Consider the following 19,361-nt stretch of genomic DNA (forward strand, 5'->3'; position numbering starts at 1 on the left):
AAGCAGATTTGACATCGCAGTGGTTGGTGTAGATAGGACCCGCGTGTAAAGGCATACTCGGTCATAAACCTTCCTGAGACAGTTCTGAGGTATGAATATGTTGCACGTATTTGTGAGTGTATGTTTTGCCATGTTAAATAAACTCTTTAAAACTGAACGTGGAAAGATGTGACCTATTAATTTGATGTGCCCTTTCTGTGCTTCTATACCAGGACCGGCTGTAAGGGAGGAAGCTGGTGAGTGACTTCTCAGATTTCCTGGGCTGACCAGTTGTCCCAAGTTCAGTGACCTCACCGACAAGTCAAGAGTTCTTAGATCTCATTCGCTTCCTCTGGCCAGCACTTCCTCAGGGGAAAGAAGGCCCCGAGATGCTGTGCAAAGTTTCATTTCTGCATCTTGCCCTTGAAGCCGTTTGCCTCTTCTAACATTTCTGTGAAACTGATCAATTGGCATACAAGATAACAAATTTCTGCTAAGGAAAATAAAGGTAAGGTCAATGAAGCAGAGATGAGAGACAGAGTCCTGATCCAACTCACGTCACTGTTTACAGTGTCCACAGTCCCTGAGCTATTTTGTCCCCATCTTTCCTACTGACTGCCCCATCGGTTCTTTTCACGAAGACCACGGCATCTTCCCAGATAATTGCCTTCATGCTTTGTTTGCATTCTGTATCTTTAAAAACCAAGAGCCTTGATTGATAGAGAAACTTTCAGTAGAACTGGGATCTTGCAAGCAACACACCCTAGAATGTGAGATGGAGGACAGTGAAGTAGGCTCTAAGGTCTTCGACATACTGGATTCGTGAAAGAGCTGGTCAGGCCATGTAAAAATGACGTGACTCCTCTATAACATATCGGTCCTTGGTACCCCGGGCGTGTATTCCTAGACGTCAGAACAAGACAAAACCCGCAGCCGGTTAGATGACTCCTCAAAATTGTAGCAGCCATGTGCTGGCTCCTTCTTCAGTAAGGTGCTAGAAAAGTAAGACACACTTTGGTTCATGCTTGTCCATCCCAAGGTGGTCAGGAATAGCTTGACAGTCTCTTGTTCAACCTGACTGAAATCATAGTTAACTAAAAATTGGTTGAAGAGATTAATTAGAAAAAGATACTGGGGCCTGGGTGGCTCAGTTGGTTAAGCGTCTGACTTTGGCTCAGGTAATGATCTCACCGTTCTCAAGTTCGAGCCCCACATCGAGCTCTCTGCTGTCAGCTCAGAGCCTGCTTTGGATCCTCTGTCCAGCCCCATCCCCCCACCCCGACTCCTCCTGCCCCTCCCTCGCTGGCACTCTCTATCTCAAAAATAAATACACATTAATATATATATATTATATATATTATATATATATTATTATATACATATATATAATATATGTACATATATACATATATATACATTATATATATTATATATTATATATATATTATATACATATATATAATATATGTACATATATACATATATATACATTATATACATATATATAATATATATATTATATATATATTATTATATACATGTATGTGTATATATATATATATATCTGTATATCTTCAGTATTTTGTTTTAAGCTAAGCACACTTTTTTAAAACAACTCAGTTGGTGTCATTTCCACATCAATTCTTTTGCATCAACCAAATCCAATATGCATCATCTAAATTTCTCATTTCTTTAAAGTGGAATATAGATTTAAGTGTACCATTAATCTGAATTCAAGTTGCTTTTAGATATTTATAATTTTTACTCTAATATTGTAGTTATTTTATATACACATGATCCAAGGGTGTTTTGTGTGTGTGTGACTACTCAATCTTTTGGAAACATTTTAGTTAGTTTTCACATAAAGAACAAAGCTCTTTCCTTTTTAGACTCGTGTATCTAATTTTATGTGCATTTATAAATTAATTCATTACAGTAACAAATGAACTGACAACAACAGATTGGGAAAGCACAAACAATTAGGTTTTTAATTACATATATCAACTGGTGGGAGCAGGGGGGCTCAGGCATTCTAGAATGTGGCCTCTCTGGGCGAACTCACAAGCTGTGGGCATAGGTCATAATGTTTTACAGGGAAGATAGAGTAGGGGGTGTATGTATTTGCGTAGGTTGCCATAACAAATAATTGCATCTGAGTGGCTTAAACCACAGAAATATATTGTCTCTAGGACACCTGGGTGGCTCAATCAGTTAAGTATCCAACTCTTGACTTCAGCTCAGATCATGACCTCAGTGTCCATGAGTTCAAACCCTGCATCAGGCTCTGTGCTGACAGTGTGGATCCTGCTTGAGATTCTCTTTTTTCTCTCTCTGCCTCTCTCTCTTTCTCTAACTCTCAAAAGTTAATAAACATTTAAAAGAAGAAAAGACATGTGTTGTCTCACAGTTCTGGGGGCCAGAAGTTCCTGATCAATATGCTCTTTGGCTGAGAGTAGGCCATCTTCTCACTGTGTCTTCATAGTGCCATCCCTGTGTGTGTGTGTGCGCGTGTGTGTGTCCCCTAATCTCCTCTTCTAATATGGAAGCCAGTCAGCTTGGATTAGGTTTCACCCTCATAAAGAGATAACTTAATTATCTCTTTAAAGACCATCTACAAATATAGTCAACAAACTAAGATCCTGCGAGTTGGGGTTTCAACATATGAATCTGGGGGGACAAAATTCAACTCACTGAATTCATAGAGTATCTCTGTTAAAACATACGTAGTTTTACAGTGTTTAAAACAAGCTAGGGCTCCACTGCAGAAACTAATTGTACCACTAAGCATTTCAAAGTAAAAGCCTCAGGCTCTAGATATCCTAGCAAATATAAAGACAGGTACAACTCAAGTTCCTTAACAAAGCTCACTTAAACAACTGCTTATCCTTGATATATTGACCTCTTGTGCCAAAAGCAAGTTAAGTTCAACTTAAAAAAAATTTTTTTAATGTTTATTTATTTTTGAAGGAGAGGGAGACAGAGTGTGAGTGGGGGAGGGGCAAAGATAGGGAGACACAGAATCCGAAGCAGGCTTCAGGCTCTGAACTGTCAGCACGGAGCCCAACGCGGGGCTCGAACTCACAAACCGCGAGATCATGACCTGAGCCAAAGTGGGACGCTCAACTGACTGAGCCACCCAGGTGCCCCAAGTTTAGCTTTTATATTTTGCTTTCAATTAAACCTGTTGTCCTACCTGGAGATAGATAAGCCTACCCTCTTTAGCCATGCTGTTTAGAAAACTAAATCTCTTTAACTTATCTATCACAGTAAAGCTAATCTTTAAACAAAGCATAAATGGAGCTCATGTATTTGTTTTCATTTAGTGCCACCTCTCTCTCCATTAAAACATGGTACTACCCACTTTCTTACCTTGACACAAACTAAACGTAAATTCAAACTATACATACATTAGTTGCTTTTTGTAACAAAGCAGGTGATGCCCATTTATTATGTTTGAAATTTACAGCAACGGCAACATGAACAAAAATACACCATCTAAAGTCTTATTGGATGATGGATTCAAAAATCTGGGAAAATTTCCATATGCATTTCAAAGAAATTAGTTTCTCAATATTGCCAGTAAGGATTCTTTCCCCCTGAATGAATGCCATTCACTACTGTCAATTTAATACTCAGTTTACAAAAATAAACTACTCAATAGAAAGTAACCATTCACATCAGAAATTTTAGTAACTTGAAAGCTAATACATTGCTCTTTCAAGTGAGTTTCTGATCACATTCTATTTTTAGCTAAGGATCAACAGTAATAGAAAATTTCAAACACATTTTCACCAAACAGTGTATGGAATAGAGAAAAAATTCCAGAGACCTCATAAGACAACATATTATTTTATTTTTTATTTATTTTTTATTTTTTTTTAACGTTTTATTTATTTTTGAGACGGGGGTGGACAGAGCATGAACAGGGGAGGGTCAGAGAGAGGGAGACACAGAATCTGAAACAGGCTCCAGGCTCTGAGCTGTCAGCACAGAGCCCAACGCGGGGCTCGAACTCACAGACCGCGAGATCATGACCTGAGCCGAAGTTGGCCGCTTAACCAACTGAGCCACCCAGGCGCCCCAAGACAGCATATTATTTTAAAGATAAGAAAGCATATGAGTTAATTGATCTGTTCAACTTTAACAGTGTAACATAAGAAGGTGTTTCAACTTTCGAAATCCAAATGTGTACTAATTTAATAGTTCTTGTCTACCACATTTAAAAAATGTATTTTTAGATTCATATATATATATATATATATACACTTTCAGAATGTGTATATATGTATGTATGTGTGTGTATGTATATATGTGTGTATATATGTGTGTGTGTGTGTGTATGTGTGTGTGTGCAAATTACATTTGTATCTGAAAGCACAACTTAAAACATAAAATGAGTGTCTTTGGAAATTGCCAGGGAGACACCACAGTTGACCATCAGATGGGAGAACTTGAGTGATAAACGGGAAAAACCCGGACAGATTGAAGTATGACCATGAGACTAGTCCAATCACACTGCCCCACTGCATGCTTGACGAAGCTGCTGGAAGTGATTCTGGGAACACAAGATGCTCTTGTGATGGGAATGAATTATCAACCACATTTGGCTTCTTGGTTCCACTCAGATTAGATTAAGCATCTCAGATGGGATGATCCAATTGGTGAAGCTGGGGTAAGCCACTATGCTCTAATGCTATACCACCCTTGTTCATGGCAAGCAGACGTCTAGCATTTTTAGATACCCTAATGGGGAATAAGGACTGATTCCATGAAAACTCAAACTTGGCATGGTCCCTAAACATGGAAAGTGAGTACATGCTCTGGTTGAATTTACCTCAAAGATGCATCTTTGAGGATAGCCTTTTGATTATCCCATATCCATATACCCAATTCCCATTTTTCTGCTTCTCAAAGAAAGGACTGCGTATCACAATCCAACTATCCCTGATATAACAAAACCAAACCATTTTTTGAAGGAGACAAGCTAGATATTACCAGTAACTGCATTCACTACTGAAATCTTGATTTATTGATCTTTTTCTTTCATCAGGTCCCATCTCTGTGGTCTGTCATCTCTGAGCTGCATCACAAAGTTAACTATATGCGTCTAGAACGTGCAACTGCGGCTGGTCTGAGGGCGGGAGATGGTATCTATGCCGTTGCTTCTACATGATCCTCTCCACAAACCTCTTGCCTCTTGGAGGCTCCTTGGCTTTTGCTACATCCTGTGGTTTGTTACTTTGCTTCCACGTGTGAAGATTCTAACCATTTGTAGGTCCTCCAGCATACGATTGCACAAACTCCATTTTGCGGTCACAACTCTTTTGCCCTTTGGTAGGCAGAGCCATTCAACTAAATCTTCATATAACGCATTTATTTTCTTTCTTAAGGTGAATAAGAAGCTTAAACTTGCCAGGTTGAAGTGTTAACTTTCTTTCTATTATTATTATTAAAGTTTATTTATTTATTCTGAGAGAGAGAGGGAATCGCAAGTAGGCGTCACACTATCGATGCAAGCTCCAAGTGAGGAGTGATCTCAAAAACCACGTGATCATGACCTGAGACAAAATCAAGAGTTGGACACTTAACGGACTTAACCACCAAGGCGCCCCTGAAATGTTAACCTTTTAATTTAATCAAACCACTGTTGTTCACCAGGTAGAAACGTTTTTTTAAAAAATTTCTTTTGGGGGTAAAAATTTCTAATTAAGAAGATCCCAGGGAATTGAGAAAAGGCATGCTTTTCAAGAAGAATAGATGTAACAATGAGAAATATTGTTCTATGATTCCAAGTATACATGGCACCCTATGTGATGACATCCAAATTTCATAATGTTTTTTTACCCATCTAGCTCTGCAAATATTGTTGATCCATCTCACTGTTTTGTGTAAAGGGAATTACTTCTATTTAACGAGATACATTACAGGGCCAATGAGTAGTGCCATAAGTATCGAACCCTTCCTTATTATTTTGTTCGAGGGTGGGTTTCTTGGCTAGTAGAAAGATTATGTGATAAGTTCTAAGGAACTTTTGTTTTTACCGAGGGTGTGTGTGTGTGTGTGTGTGTATATATATATATATATATATATATGAATATAAACATAAACATATCTGTATGTTCTTGATTGAGGTTGGTGAGAGGAAGAAAGATGCTGTGAAGAATGGAGACAGCTTCAAATATTCATATCTAGCATAGAAATAGTCAAATAGAGGAAAATGTGTGGATTTTGGAGATAATACTAATAGAGATAATGCTGATGGTTTATCAAATATATTCACATATAAATAAGAATAATGAAAATGCCAAAGCTGTCTCACTTGGATGATTGATGCAGCCATAGTTCCCTCAGTCCATCAATCTATTACCAACAATTGATTGGTCAATTTGGTCCAATTTGGTCTGATCTTAAATTTAAACAAGATTTTATCAAGGGTCGTGTATGTTTGCAAACAATACAATATCTAGCAGTTTTAAATGAAAGTAAAATCAAAAATTAATATAAAAATGAAGAAAATCTGCATTGTAGCTTAAGACAGTAAATGTGTTTATTTAAAACACAAGGTTTATGTTTATCTCAAGACTATAGAAATATTATTATGAGAAGTGAGGCTAGCTTTCATCCTATCATGAATTACAGTGGTTTCCTTAGTATTCTAATGGTTACATTTAGAAATGTACAAAGAAATTGGCAATGAGACTTTCAGAAGAATATGGGATAACATTACTTCCATTCAGCGGAAGGGATTTTAGTGTTTCAAATTATGGTTATTTCCTAAAACCTTTTTCTTTTAGTCAACTACTTTTAGGAGATAAGAATATTTAATAATTAATTCCCAGCTGTTTCTTGTTATGCTTCTAGTAATATATATCTGTACTTTAACAAGTTGGGGATAGTGTTACAAAATAAATGTAACCCACATTTTCTATTTGTCCAAGCCTTCTCTTTAGAAACATAAAACATTTTGAAATTGGAAGTTTTGTAAATTACATTAAAATAAATAATTACTGTTTGGAAAGTTCCACGTCTTTGACTCTGTGCCAGTTTTTTTTCTGGAAGATATATATAAATATTACACGGTTTCTATTTAAAGCTTAAGGAAAATGCAAACTTTAGGGTGATGGGAAAGGATATGGATACATAAGTACGAAGCAGAATTCAAAGTGCATCATAAGGACCCATGTATATACTACAAAAGTAGTAATATTTGAATTACTTTTTAAAGAATGAAGAAGACCTTGATAGGTACACATGTGAAGAGGAAAGCATTTCGGATAGAAAAAAGTCCCCATATTTAAATGGGCAAAAATTCAGAGGATAGAAAATTTGAGTTACTATTAGTGAAATACATTTACTACATTTGTATACATGACATGAATGTCATTCAAGCGTAGCCGGCTCTAAGGCTGAGGAAGTGTGTCATGCCAGGACGCATAGGATTTTGAAAAATGAAGACTATGGAATATAGAACTCATGAATGAGGCAATGGAAATGCTTCAGAGATTTGCTTCAGGAAGATTGATCTTGCAATACCCCCCTCCATAGAAGAAATTTAGCGGAAATGATGGTAAGAAGTAAAAGCTGCACTTGGAGATCATTCCAGTGAGCCCCGCCATAGGAGGGGAAGCCTACGATTTTATTAAATGCAGAGATGGAGAGAAGAAATGGAGATTTGGTGCCATGTCTCAGGGAGTCTAATAAGTAGGCTGTATTATCGATTTCACCCCAACAGTCCTGAATGACTGTTGTAATATTCAATGACGTGAATACACTGATCATGTCGTTGCGCAAAGGACTTTGATGATGATTTGAGTGAGACTTACCTATTTATCCTAAAATTGATATTGGGTCTATGGGAATCAAAATCAAAATCAAAATTGATATGATATAGTTTAAAACAATGTAAGTTATATTTTCAACTGTTGACTCTGTTAGTTTCTTGGTTTTAATCACATCTGTGTTTTTCTCTCTATGCTTATTTTCTAAATATATGCTACCTATTTCCGGCAAACACAACCAACACACACACACACACACACAATTTACAAGAGTACGAGATAGCAAAGCACAATATGTATAACTAAAAAAGGTATTTTAGTATTACCAAATTCCCACCTGGCAACATTCCCTACCAGTTTTGATTGGAGCAGAAGCACACATTTCGTGTTGCTTTTGTTGTCATTCTATTTGCTTGTCCTTAGGGAAAAAGTAAAATGATTCCTAGTGCTAAACTCTAGTTAACTAGGTGTTCGATCTAATATTAGAAAGTGTGTAGTTTTCTGTCCAGATTTTTCATAAAGGTGTATTTCATTTCAGACCTAAAGAAGAGAAGATAGGAAGGGATATTCCTCTATTTGGTGCGCCTAGGAGAAAATTTACGGCTCTGTTGATGCTGACAAGGCATTATCCACACCACTGGTTTACAAGCCCACATGGTCGTCTAACTGGTGGGCTTCTCAGCCTCTCGTGATGCCATCGCCCCCAGCCCTGCAGCCCAGAGCAGCTCTTGTTTTTCTGTAAAGAGCATAGGGGTGGGGGCTGTAATTGGGACATGGCTGGGACATGTGAAATCTACAAGGATCACTACATGTTACCTGAACCTCTCTGTCTCTCTGTCTCTCTTTCAGATCAACTATTTCCTCCAATCTAAGTCTCATAGACATTATTTAGCAAAACCACTCCAAGCTTTTAACATGGAGAGGTTTAAATCAGATTTTTAAAAATGTGTGTTTTGTTGTCTTTTCAATAAGAGTTAGAGAACGTTTGGTGCCAAAGAGGATTAATGCCCTCCAGTTTGCCTGACTGTTAGGATATTTGAGACGAAGGGGGAAGTACTGGCAACACACAGAGAATGGTGTCGATTTCCAGAGCATTGCCTTTTCCTGAGCTTAAATGTATTAATTATTTAAAGTAATACCAGCTCCTAAAACAAACAGAACTATACATTTCAGTAGTTTAAGAATACATTTTATTCCTAATGTTCCTAAAATCTAAAATATTTATTTCTCTTACATCCTGTGAACCTGCTGTCTTCAACATGTAGTTTCCAAGATGCATTTGTTTACTAAGGCCACCATAACAAATGACTGGGTGGCTTTAAGATAGAATAAATTTATATTCTCACAATTCTGGAGGCTAGGAGTCTGCACTCGGGTGTTGGTAAGACCCTGCTCTTTCTCTCTGAAGGCCGTAGGAGAGGATCCTTCTTTGCCTCTTCCTGGCTTCTGGTGATTGCTGGCCATTCTAGGTGTTCCTTGCCTGTAAACACATCTCTCCAGTCTCTCCCTCGGCCATCTCACAGCGTTGTTCCTGTGTGTCTCTGAGTCTAAATTTTCTTCTTCTTACCAGGATCCCGGCCCTCATATGAAGATACCGGTCATCTTAGATCAATCGGCCATTCTAATCTACTGGGACCTCATCTTAATTTGGTTCCATCTACAAAGACCTTATTCCAAATCGGGTCATGTTCTCAGGCTCCAGAAGGACATGAAATCTGAGGTAAATTGTTGAAACACGTAGACAAGTCATAAGGCGTGGGTACTTTAACCCGTAAGAGGGTAAAATAGCATGGAGGATCTGAGTTCAGAGATTGTTCAATGGACTAGGCTTATAGCTAATGTGAATCCAGATCATTCCAGAACATAACTGCGTAGATTCACCCAAATCTACAGAGACTGGTGTCAATGGGGCAGACATGTGACCAGGCAGCAAAGAAAAAGATTTCTGAGCAGCTGGTCAGTGTGATCACACTTGGTTCCTCTTTTTTTTTTTCCTTTCAAATTTAAGATAAGCTAAAATGAGACACATCTGGGAAAAAAAGAGTATGAGGCTAAGAATAAGAACAATATTTTTTTGTTGTCTTTTTTTGAATCTGTTTCCAATTCATCAAAAACAAAGTTACTATTATTAGAACCCTCCTGGTCACGAGATTGGAGATACAGTACAATTTTGCTCAGAATAAAAGATATAAATATCTACTTGGTTCTTTTATCAAGTTCTTTCGGTAAAGGGTGTTGAGTTACAGTTGAAATAGGGTAAGTTTCACCCCTGTAAATGTGCAGTTGGACAAGTTGTAACAAATATATGCAGCCGTGTAACCACCACCAGGATACAGAACATTTCCATCATCGCAGAAGGGTTCTCCGTGTTTCTTTAAAGGCCATTCCCCTGGTCCCAGCCCCAGCTCCTAGAAAACAATATTCTTATTTCTACCTCTGTAGTTTTATCTTTTCCATATTGTCATGTAAATGAGATTGTGGAGAGTATACACCTTAAGACTTCTTTTACTTAGTCCTTTGAGATTTATGCATGCCGTTGTGTAGACCTATAATTCATTCCTTTTTATGGCCGAGTATTCCAGCATGTGGAGGTACCACAATTTGGCAATTAATAAAATATTAGTGTTTGTTCTTCCTTCTGCACTTTATTTTTTTAACGTTTTATTTATTTTTGAGAGAGAGAGAGAGAGTGTGCATGCAGGTTGGGGGCGGGGCACAAAAAAGAGGGGGACAGAGGATCCTAAGTGGGTCTGGGCCGACAGCAGTGAGCTTGGTACTTGGCTCAAACTCACAAACCCTGAGGTCATGATCTGAGAGGAAGTAAGATGATCAACCCACTGAGCCACCCAGGTGTCCTTCCTTCTGCACTTGAAATGCAAAAATTCCAAAAATACCAATTTGGATAAGGGAAAGCAAAAGACAATATGTGCTCCCAGAGGAAATACCAAATGGTGTTTGTAAGCAAATGCCTGCTTTAAATCCCTGATTTCGGCTCAGGTCATGGCCTCATAGTTCTCCAGTTCGAGCCCCGCGTGGGGCTGTGTGCTGACAGCTCAGAGCCTGGAGCCTGTTTCTGATCCTGTGTCTCCCTCTATCTTGCCCCTCCCCTACTCACGCTCTGTCTTTCTCTCTCTCTCAAAAATAAATAAACATTAAAAAAAATGTTTTTCCTTAATAAATCCGGAAGTGTCTTTCACTTGTGCACTGGAAACAATATATTTATTACTTTATGGTCTATAACATGTTGCCTGTCATTAAACTGATACTTCTTATGAATCAAGATCACAGTATGCAATAAACCAGAACAGTTCAAACTAGTAGTAGGTAACATTTTAATCAGTAAATTTTAATCCTCGGTTATCCCGGTCTGCAACTGACAAAACCAAGTGAATTTCTGGGCTGTGTGAACAGCCTCAGGGCTATGGAGGCTGAAGGGTCTTGGCACAGGACCAGCTACTTAAGGAGCCTTTGTAAAGTTCAAGCATGGGACTCACAGAAGAGCCGCTGGCAGGAGTCCGTACAGCACCAGGCAGAGTGGATTTTACTTCCTCTTCATAAAAGTAGAAAAGATGTGAACTAATTTGCCATCTCGCACAGATACCTTTATTTTGCGATGTTAAATGAACAATGCAGAAATCAAGCAGATAAAGCAAGAGGTTATGATTTTCTGCTGCCTGTTTAAGATTATTTTAATCTTGTGGCTAACAGAGTAATTTATATCTATATGTGATCTCTTGACACTCTGATGTACTCGTATGAAAAATCAGAAATATCACAGACGGCCGGCAGATGCATTCATTTTGTTTTAAAATAGGTTTCAGGTTGACTCCTGTGTTTCTGTATCAGCTTAAGGCAATTAAGTCATCATAAAGAGAAACAGACATGTAAAATCAATGATTTGACATTAATAGGTACTGGCTGCGTCCAAGTCAATTTCATTACGATGGGATAAAATAAACAACTAGAGAATATTACAAATTTCATTTCTGGTATGCAAGCTAAGGACACAAAGCACCAAAAAGTTCCTAGAAGTAACCTACCACACAGGAGGAACATTTACACATTGGGTCAATGCAATGAGCTTTATGAGGGATACACTAATGAGCACTACGAATCATACGCAAGTAAATTGCATGCAGAACTATTCTACGTGTCAAATGTATGCCTTCGTAAGGTTTTTCTCACTTTCTTTCCTATTTTTACTTCCCCCCCCTTTTTTTTAAATTTTTTTTAATGTTTATTTATTTTTGAGACAGAGAGAGACAGAGCATGAATGGGGGAGGGTCAGAACGAGAGGGAGACGAGAGGGAGAATCTGAAGCAGGCTCCAGGCTCTGAGCTGTCAGCACAGAGCCCGACGCGGGCCTCGAACTCAGGGACCGTGAGATCGTGACCTGAGCCGAAGTCGGACGCTTAACCGACTGAGCCACCCAGGCGCCCCTACTTTTTCCCCCTTTCAATAACACTCATAGGCATTGCTCATATCATTTCACTAATTAAAGTTCAAACTAAGGGTAGATGGGGGGCGGGGAGGGGCGGGAAGGGAAAGGGGGTGCCGGGCAGGGAAGAGGGCAACTTGTTGGGATGAGCACTGGGTGTTGTATGGAAACCAATTTGACAATAAATTATATTTTAAAAATAATAATAATAAAAAATAACGTTCCTAGACTTCAGAACCACTTTTTGTCCGAGAAAATAAAGTTGGTGCCGAAGTAAAAATACCCGTCTTCGCCTTTGATTGGGGGAGGTGTGGGTTGAATCGTGAGGTTTGATTTGTTGCCTGAGATGGTCTTGTTAACATCTATTTTCATTCCTTGTGTCACCTAAGCTCCCTTGCACAAGGTAGCACCCTGATGGGAAACATCTCCCATTTAAATCACTTTATCATAGCCTTCATACCAAGTTACCCTCCACATCGCAACTGGAAAATGGTGATCCATTCCTAAACTGTAGAAGTAAATAATTGACTATGAAATTCTCAGGGCAAAACATTGCCTACATTTGAATATAGGAATAAAAATTTGACTTAAAATTTCAAGACTTGGAGGTTTTGAAAGTGAGAACATGCCATAGATTGAAGTTCTCTGATGCTGCATAATTGCCTTTCTTTACTTACAAAAGCAATCTCAGTCGATCCTTCACAAAGCATACTCCTATTCTATGTATAATAAAATATCGCCAAAGCCCCCAGATATTGTTTGAAGTATTTGACGTCAATGGAAATATGCCTTACTTGCTTGTGTTTTAAGTCGTGTAACTCAGTTTATAATAGAAATATTCCAACTGAAAGCACTTGAATGAAGCAGAACCGCTTCTTTCATGTGGGAAGACTATTTTAGAAAAATGCCGACAAACTCTCATCCCGTGCTTATTGCCAAGCACATTCATACAGATTGTCCAGGTTTCTAAGATAAAGTCATTTCTCAAAAATAGGAGCTTTCTTGACACCATAATTTTCCCAGTAGAAACTTAAGAGAAACGGTTGATAACGAAGCCCCTGATTCTGCGAGAGTGACCTGAAAGACAAGGCGATGTCAGATTGATGCTGTGGAACATTGGCTGAGAAAGCGAAGCAAGGCTGTGTGTGCTTTAAGGGTGAACTTTAAATAACAGAAAATGTTGGCAAGCTGCTATCTAGTGGCTCTGTTTCGGGAAAATGGATGTACCATCTGCAAAGCTAAACAGACACGACAAGCCTTTGAGGCAGAGAGAGTAAAATGTTCAATCCATTTGGCAGATAAATCAGGTCATGGATTGGTTTACTTAGCTCCAGTTTCGCATAAACAATATACAAGCAGAAGCGATGAACCATTGCTAAATTCAACAGGAAATTCCATTTGAGGTTATATCGATGCTCAAGCTTCAAACGGGCTACGTTCTCCCACTCCATGCCTTTGTTGTTTGTCTCTGCTGTGACTGTCATTGTGTTTTGGTAGTTCCGATGGCAGAATTTACTGGGATAACACATCGTCTCTGGTCGGAAAATAACGGAACCACCATCATCCCAAAACTTACCTAGCCACATTTCTGGAATAGAAAAGTAGACGTGGCAAGAAAAAAAATATATACCGAATGCTTTTCCCATTTCCAAAAATACAATAGGAGACATATATCCAATCATGGTAGAAATGTACTTTCCTAGCATGTCATGGCCACGTGCACACAGCAATCTCGAACAGCCCTCAGTGCCTTCGGCAGCTCAACACTGACAGGCGGCAGCCACACGTACCTTCTACCTTTGATCCTGGAGCAAAATTTTACATTGCATTGGTTAGTGTAATGAAATGCTACGTTCTGCTTGACTTCCTTCTGCTTTATAGAATTCCGTGCTTTCTCGAGAGCAGAGACACGTTTTCTTGTTCAAGAGTGATGAAAGAATATCAACTACATTTCACTTTCCTTCTGTGTGAAGGTCAAAGTTCACGTATGATAGAACGTTAAGATCCGAGCCCCTTTTGCGGTTTCCTACGAACCAAAGTAAGAAATTCAGTTTAATAAACTTCATTAAAATTGTTCTTTTTGTCTTTACACTATCAGAATATTTCGGACTCAGTGGATTACAAGAAAGGAATATCTTAATAGAGGCAGAAAGACTTTTTTTAGTCCCATTGCAGAAATCTTTTTTTTAAAAGTTTATTTATTTTTGAGACAGAGAGAGACAGAGTATGAACAGGGGAGGGGCAGAGAGAGAGGGAGACACAGAATCTGAAACAGGCTCCAGGCTCTGAGCTGTCAGCACAGAGCCCGACGCGGGGCTCGAACTCACGGACCGTGAAATCATGACCTGAGCCGAAGTCGGACGCTTAACCGACTGAGCCACCCAGGCGCCCCCCATTGCAGAAATCTTAACAATAACAACAACAAACGTATGTTTTTCAATTCTGTTTTTTTTTTATTTCAACAAGATATTTTAAAATATTTTACCTCTGTTTTTGTCCGTAATTACCTAATTATTTTTTTTGGTATTTTTTTTAATATGGAATAATATCAAGCCATAATAAGACCTGTAATATCTTCAATTTATTGCTTATGTGTTTTGCCAAATTTGAGTATCAAAGTATTTACTGCAATATAGGGAGGTTCAGTCACACACACACAAACGCTGTTTCGTATTATGCAATGTTTTGAATCATATAGTGTTTTGTATTTTATATTTTGCATTATGTATATACAGATAGAATGCTTTAAGGATATTATAACTTAATTCAGTGTGAAATCAATACAATGATTTGTTGAATACAGCACTATGAGACCGATATTTGAGCAAAAACTGTATATATCTAGCTAATCTTTAATTTTAATCTAGCGAGAAATGTTGATCCAGATACAATGAATATAATTGCTTCTGTACTGGTACAGGTTAAATTTATTTTGTTTCCATTATTCTTTTACGGTGTGTCCCAAGCTCACTGTAATGGACTCTTAGTTACTTCTCACAGATTCCCCTTCAGGACTGAAGGTTTTATTCTCCATCCTGAGTATGCTGCTGCAGGCTGTCCTATGGAACGTTCTCCAGGGTTTGCCCTCTGTTGAAGAAGGCTTCATGCCCAAGTTAATGCATCCCTCCCGGGGACAGCCCGCATGTAGTAACTGCCCAATGTGAGGCCATAAACCCTGCCCCTTCTTCCAAATGTCAGAGAACTCTGAAGAGTATTTCTAGCTTCAGAGCTCACTGGGTGAGCTAGGGATTTAATGCGACAGCACTGAAGCTCTGATTCTCCTCCTGCCATACCCTGCTTTCTTCCTTCCCTCAAGAATTGTTGAAGCTGAGAATACTACCATGTAAGTCCCCAGTACTCTATTCTATGCCCTCGAGAACCTGCCCTGCCACACTTTGTACCAGGACGAGTTCAAGATAGTAGACGTTACAATGTGATGTTGGAATTGGACCACTCAACGTTGCCACCACCCGGTTGGCAACGAGGACCTCATCACTGGCAGGACGTGGCCAGAAAAGTCTCTGCAGATTGAAGTGCAATTGCTCAGCTTTCGTTAGTGGTGAGCTGGGATTGCATGCCTGTGGCATGAAATACATTAGCGGATGTGATAAAAAATACAGTTGAAAATGTGATTATTATAACAATGAAATTGGATGGTTCTTGCGTAGGGTAACTATGATTTAGTAAAAACAAGAGCAAAGGGCAGAGGGCCACTTTTTCAGAATATGAAAAAGCACTCCTTCTCTGAAGGTGGAAGGAGAACAAAGCTAAAGACATAACATAGAACTTAATCATAAGAGCTCCAAATAAAGATACATTCTCAAATTAGGCAAGTGCACTATGTTGTACTGATACTATCGTATCAGGACTACGATAGAAAAAAATGGAACCCTGATACAGGGGATGGTGACATCTAGGTTGATGTCCTTGAACATTATGTATCTCCCAAACCCATCCTATTGAAGGATGGTGAGGGAAGGTGATGCAGAGGACGTTGTCTTGCAATAAAACAAGGGTCCCCTCAATACTTAATACCCACATTTCTTTGTGTGGTAATAACATACCAGGGCCAGAGAAGCTCAATACTTTTCTAGGGGGAAAAGGGACTATATGCAGAAGGAGTTATAGGACCTAGGCCATATGTGCCAACAAGAGATTGGCGAGGGTGAGTGTGTTCAGGGCTAGATCTCAAAGGTGCTGGATCAAGAAGGAAACATGAAATCGGAAAAGGGGTTGTTTATCAAATCGGGAACACTCTCACAAGTTAGAATCTCAGGTCGTGGCAATAACCCTGAGAGATGGAATAAATACGCTACCATGATGGGTCAAAGAAGCTTTGAGAAAATGATGGCTTATAGTAAGTGAGGTGTAGGTGTCCAAACTACCATAGCAGACAACAGAAGAAAGGGTGAAAGATTTAGAGAATTGGATATGATGGAGTTTTTATTCTGTAGAAGATCAGGAAGCCCACTTGGTGAGTGTAGTCCCCAGAATGGGCCACCGGACGTTCATTGACCAAAGCAATAAGGATGCACTAGTGGTAGGAGCACCGATACTATGACAAAAACTCACTTGGTGATTGTTGTCTACAGGAAGGTCTGATGGTAGGAGATACTGTATAGAAATGAGCACCCCAATAGCAAGGGAAGTGAAAAGATGGTCAGAAGTCTGATGGCTGTGGCACTAGTAAAAATTATGACCCTTTGGGGCGCCTGGGTGGCGCAGTCGGTTAAGCGTCCAACTTCAGCCAGGTCACGATCTCGCGGTCCGCGAGTTCGAGCCCCGCGTCGGGCTCTGGGCTGATGGCTCGGAGCCTGGAGCCTGTTTCCGATTCTGTGTCTCCCTCTCTCTCTGCCCCTCCCCCGTTCATGCTCTGTCTCTCTCTGTCCCAAAAATAAATAAACGTTGAAAAAAAATTATGACCCTTTGACCCATTTCTGGACCTGCACCAATTTTTAAACCTAAAACCCATTTTTTGAGGGAGTGTCATTTTCCCAAGGCAGACAACACTAAAATATCAGTGCACCTGCATATATAATGGCCCGGTCTTTTCCCAAAGATACCTATAGTGACTTACTTGAGTAATAGTACAGAGAGGAAAAACTAATAGCCAGATTATTTTAAGAACCATTAAGGTAAGGGGTAAAGTTGATATCGATTCTCTGGGATTCAAAGCCTCACCATGAATCCCCTATGAGAGTAGGAGCCTCTGTAGGACAAGTAATAAAATCCTGATACTAATCCAGTCAACATGGTCCACTGAGACCATGCACGTACCAATGATGATATCTCTTACTGCCGGTGAAACCCTGGAATGGACTTCCTAGGGAATGGGCCGCATTCCCGTGCTGGTGTGGTGCCTATAGAGCAGAAGTTTCTCATTAGAAAAAGCTAAGTTAAAGCCTCTGGAACTCTCCGCTACACTGGGAAAGATGGTCATAAAAAGCAGACAAACAAAACAAAACAAAACAAAACACCCCAAAACAGTAGCACATTCTACTTCAGTAGCAGATATTAGTGTCACCCTGTATTAGTTATCTATTTCCCCACTGAAGAATTTTGCACAAATGGTTACATATGCCAAAAAAAATCTCTCTCCTTCTATTTCATCTCGTAAAGTATACTGTTTCAAACTTAGCTCAATCCTCACTTCCTTTAAAAGCTGTTTTATACTGTTTCAATTGGACCAACCCCCCCTACCATGCTATCCTAGTATCACATACGTTTTCTCTGGGCAACTTGTCTTTCTAATACATGTTTATTTGTTGAACGTGTGTTCTTTGTACTAGAATTGATATTTTAGCTCAGAATCCAGGATAAAGTCAATAAACGGTACGATGAATGGTTTGGTTATATCTAGGCCTCCCAGAATTCTAACACAGGGAATGTATCTTGTTCAATTTGATGTATCTTATAGACGAAGATGATTATTGCACATCACAAACTTCATTTCATAGCATTTTCTTAGGACCAAAAAAATCTATTATAACACCCATCTTTGAAACAAGAAAAAGAAATGGACCTAAAACCATCCCATGCTGCAGGAGCGTCTCGGTGACTCAGCCGGTTAAATGTCTGCCTCCTGCTTTCGTCTCAGGTCATGACTCCGCGGTTCGTGAAATCGAGCTCCACGTTCGACTCTGTGCTGATAGCACAGAGCCTGCTTGGGATTCTTTCTGTCCCTCTCTCTATTCCCCTCCCCCACTCTCTCTCTCTCTCTCAAAAGTATAAATAAACATTTATTAAACACACACACACACACACACAACGTCCTAGGCTACATATTGTTAGAACTTGTAGTTGAGTTTGCTGGTTGGCCAATGAACTCACAAGTGTCAGTAATATCCTACATGAGTGGTAAGACTTTCACTATCTCCACAAAGATCTCTGGCCCAAAGAGTGGAGTTTGATAGTAATTCTTGCTACAAGAAGAAAGCAAACAAAACAAACAAAACAAAACAAAAATCCTAGGAACTAACAGTGGCTCTGGGAAAATGTAAATATGGATAAAAAATAAATATTTTATAACATCTTATAATAAAAATAAACACGTGTGAATGGATAAATGGATAAGTATAATGTCATACACTTAATACTCTAGCGGAAACTCACGTGTGCTTCAACATGAGTACAAAAGTACTTAACTTCTACTTTAGAAAGGTGTGTTAGTCTAGGGAAGATTTTGAGGAAGAAACATCATCCCAACTGATTATCCATCTATCTATCTATCTATCTATCTATCATCTATCTATCATCTATCCATCTATCTATAACCGAAGGCGGAACCAGGGAAATCATTTATTTAGCACAAAGCACCGTTTAAATTGTCTTATATGCATAATCTTATTTATTATACACAATAACTCTGTAAATGAGATTCCATACTCCTACTTTATAGAGCCAGTGAAGGAGGAGTTAATGTGTATTCCTGTGCAACAGGTATTATGCCAGCTTTACATATGTTTTTGTTCATTAAAAAAAACACCTTCAATGCTTATTTATTTTTGAGGGAAAGAGACAGAACATAGTGGAGAAGAGGCAGAGAGAAAGGGGGATACAAAATCCGAAGCAGGTTCCAGGCTCTGGGCTGTCAGCACACACAGCTGGACACCGGGCTCGAACTCACGATCTGTGAGATCACGACCCGAGTGAAGTCAGGCGCCTAA

General features: G+C 39.2%; 1 non-coding gene across 1 annotated transcript; it reads left to right on the plus strand.

Moving 5' to 3' along the window:
- Window positions 1-18,471: 18,471 nt before the first annotated feature.
- LOC125147450 (small nucleolar RNA SNORA62/SNORA6 family) lies at window positions 18,472-18,625 on the plus strand. Its single transcript, XR_007145195.1, has one exon. It is a non-coding gene; the product is annotated as a small nucleolar RNA SNORA62/SNORA6 family (small nucleolar RNA).
- Window positions 18,626-19,361: the final 736 nt, after the last annotated feature.

The sequence above is a fragment of the Prionailurus viverrinus genome, chromosome A1, assembly GCF_022837055.1.
Source record: "Prionailurus viverrinus isolate Anna chromosome A1, UM_Priviv_1.0, whole genome shotgun sequence".
Classification (NCBI taxonomy): domain Eukaryota; kingdom Metazoa; phylum Chordata; class Mammalia; order Carnivora; family Felidae; genus Prionailurus; species Prionailurus viverrinus.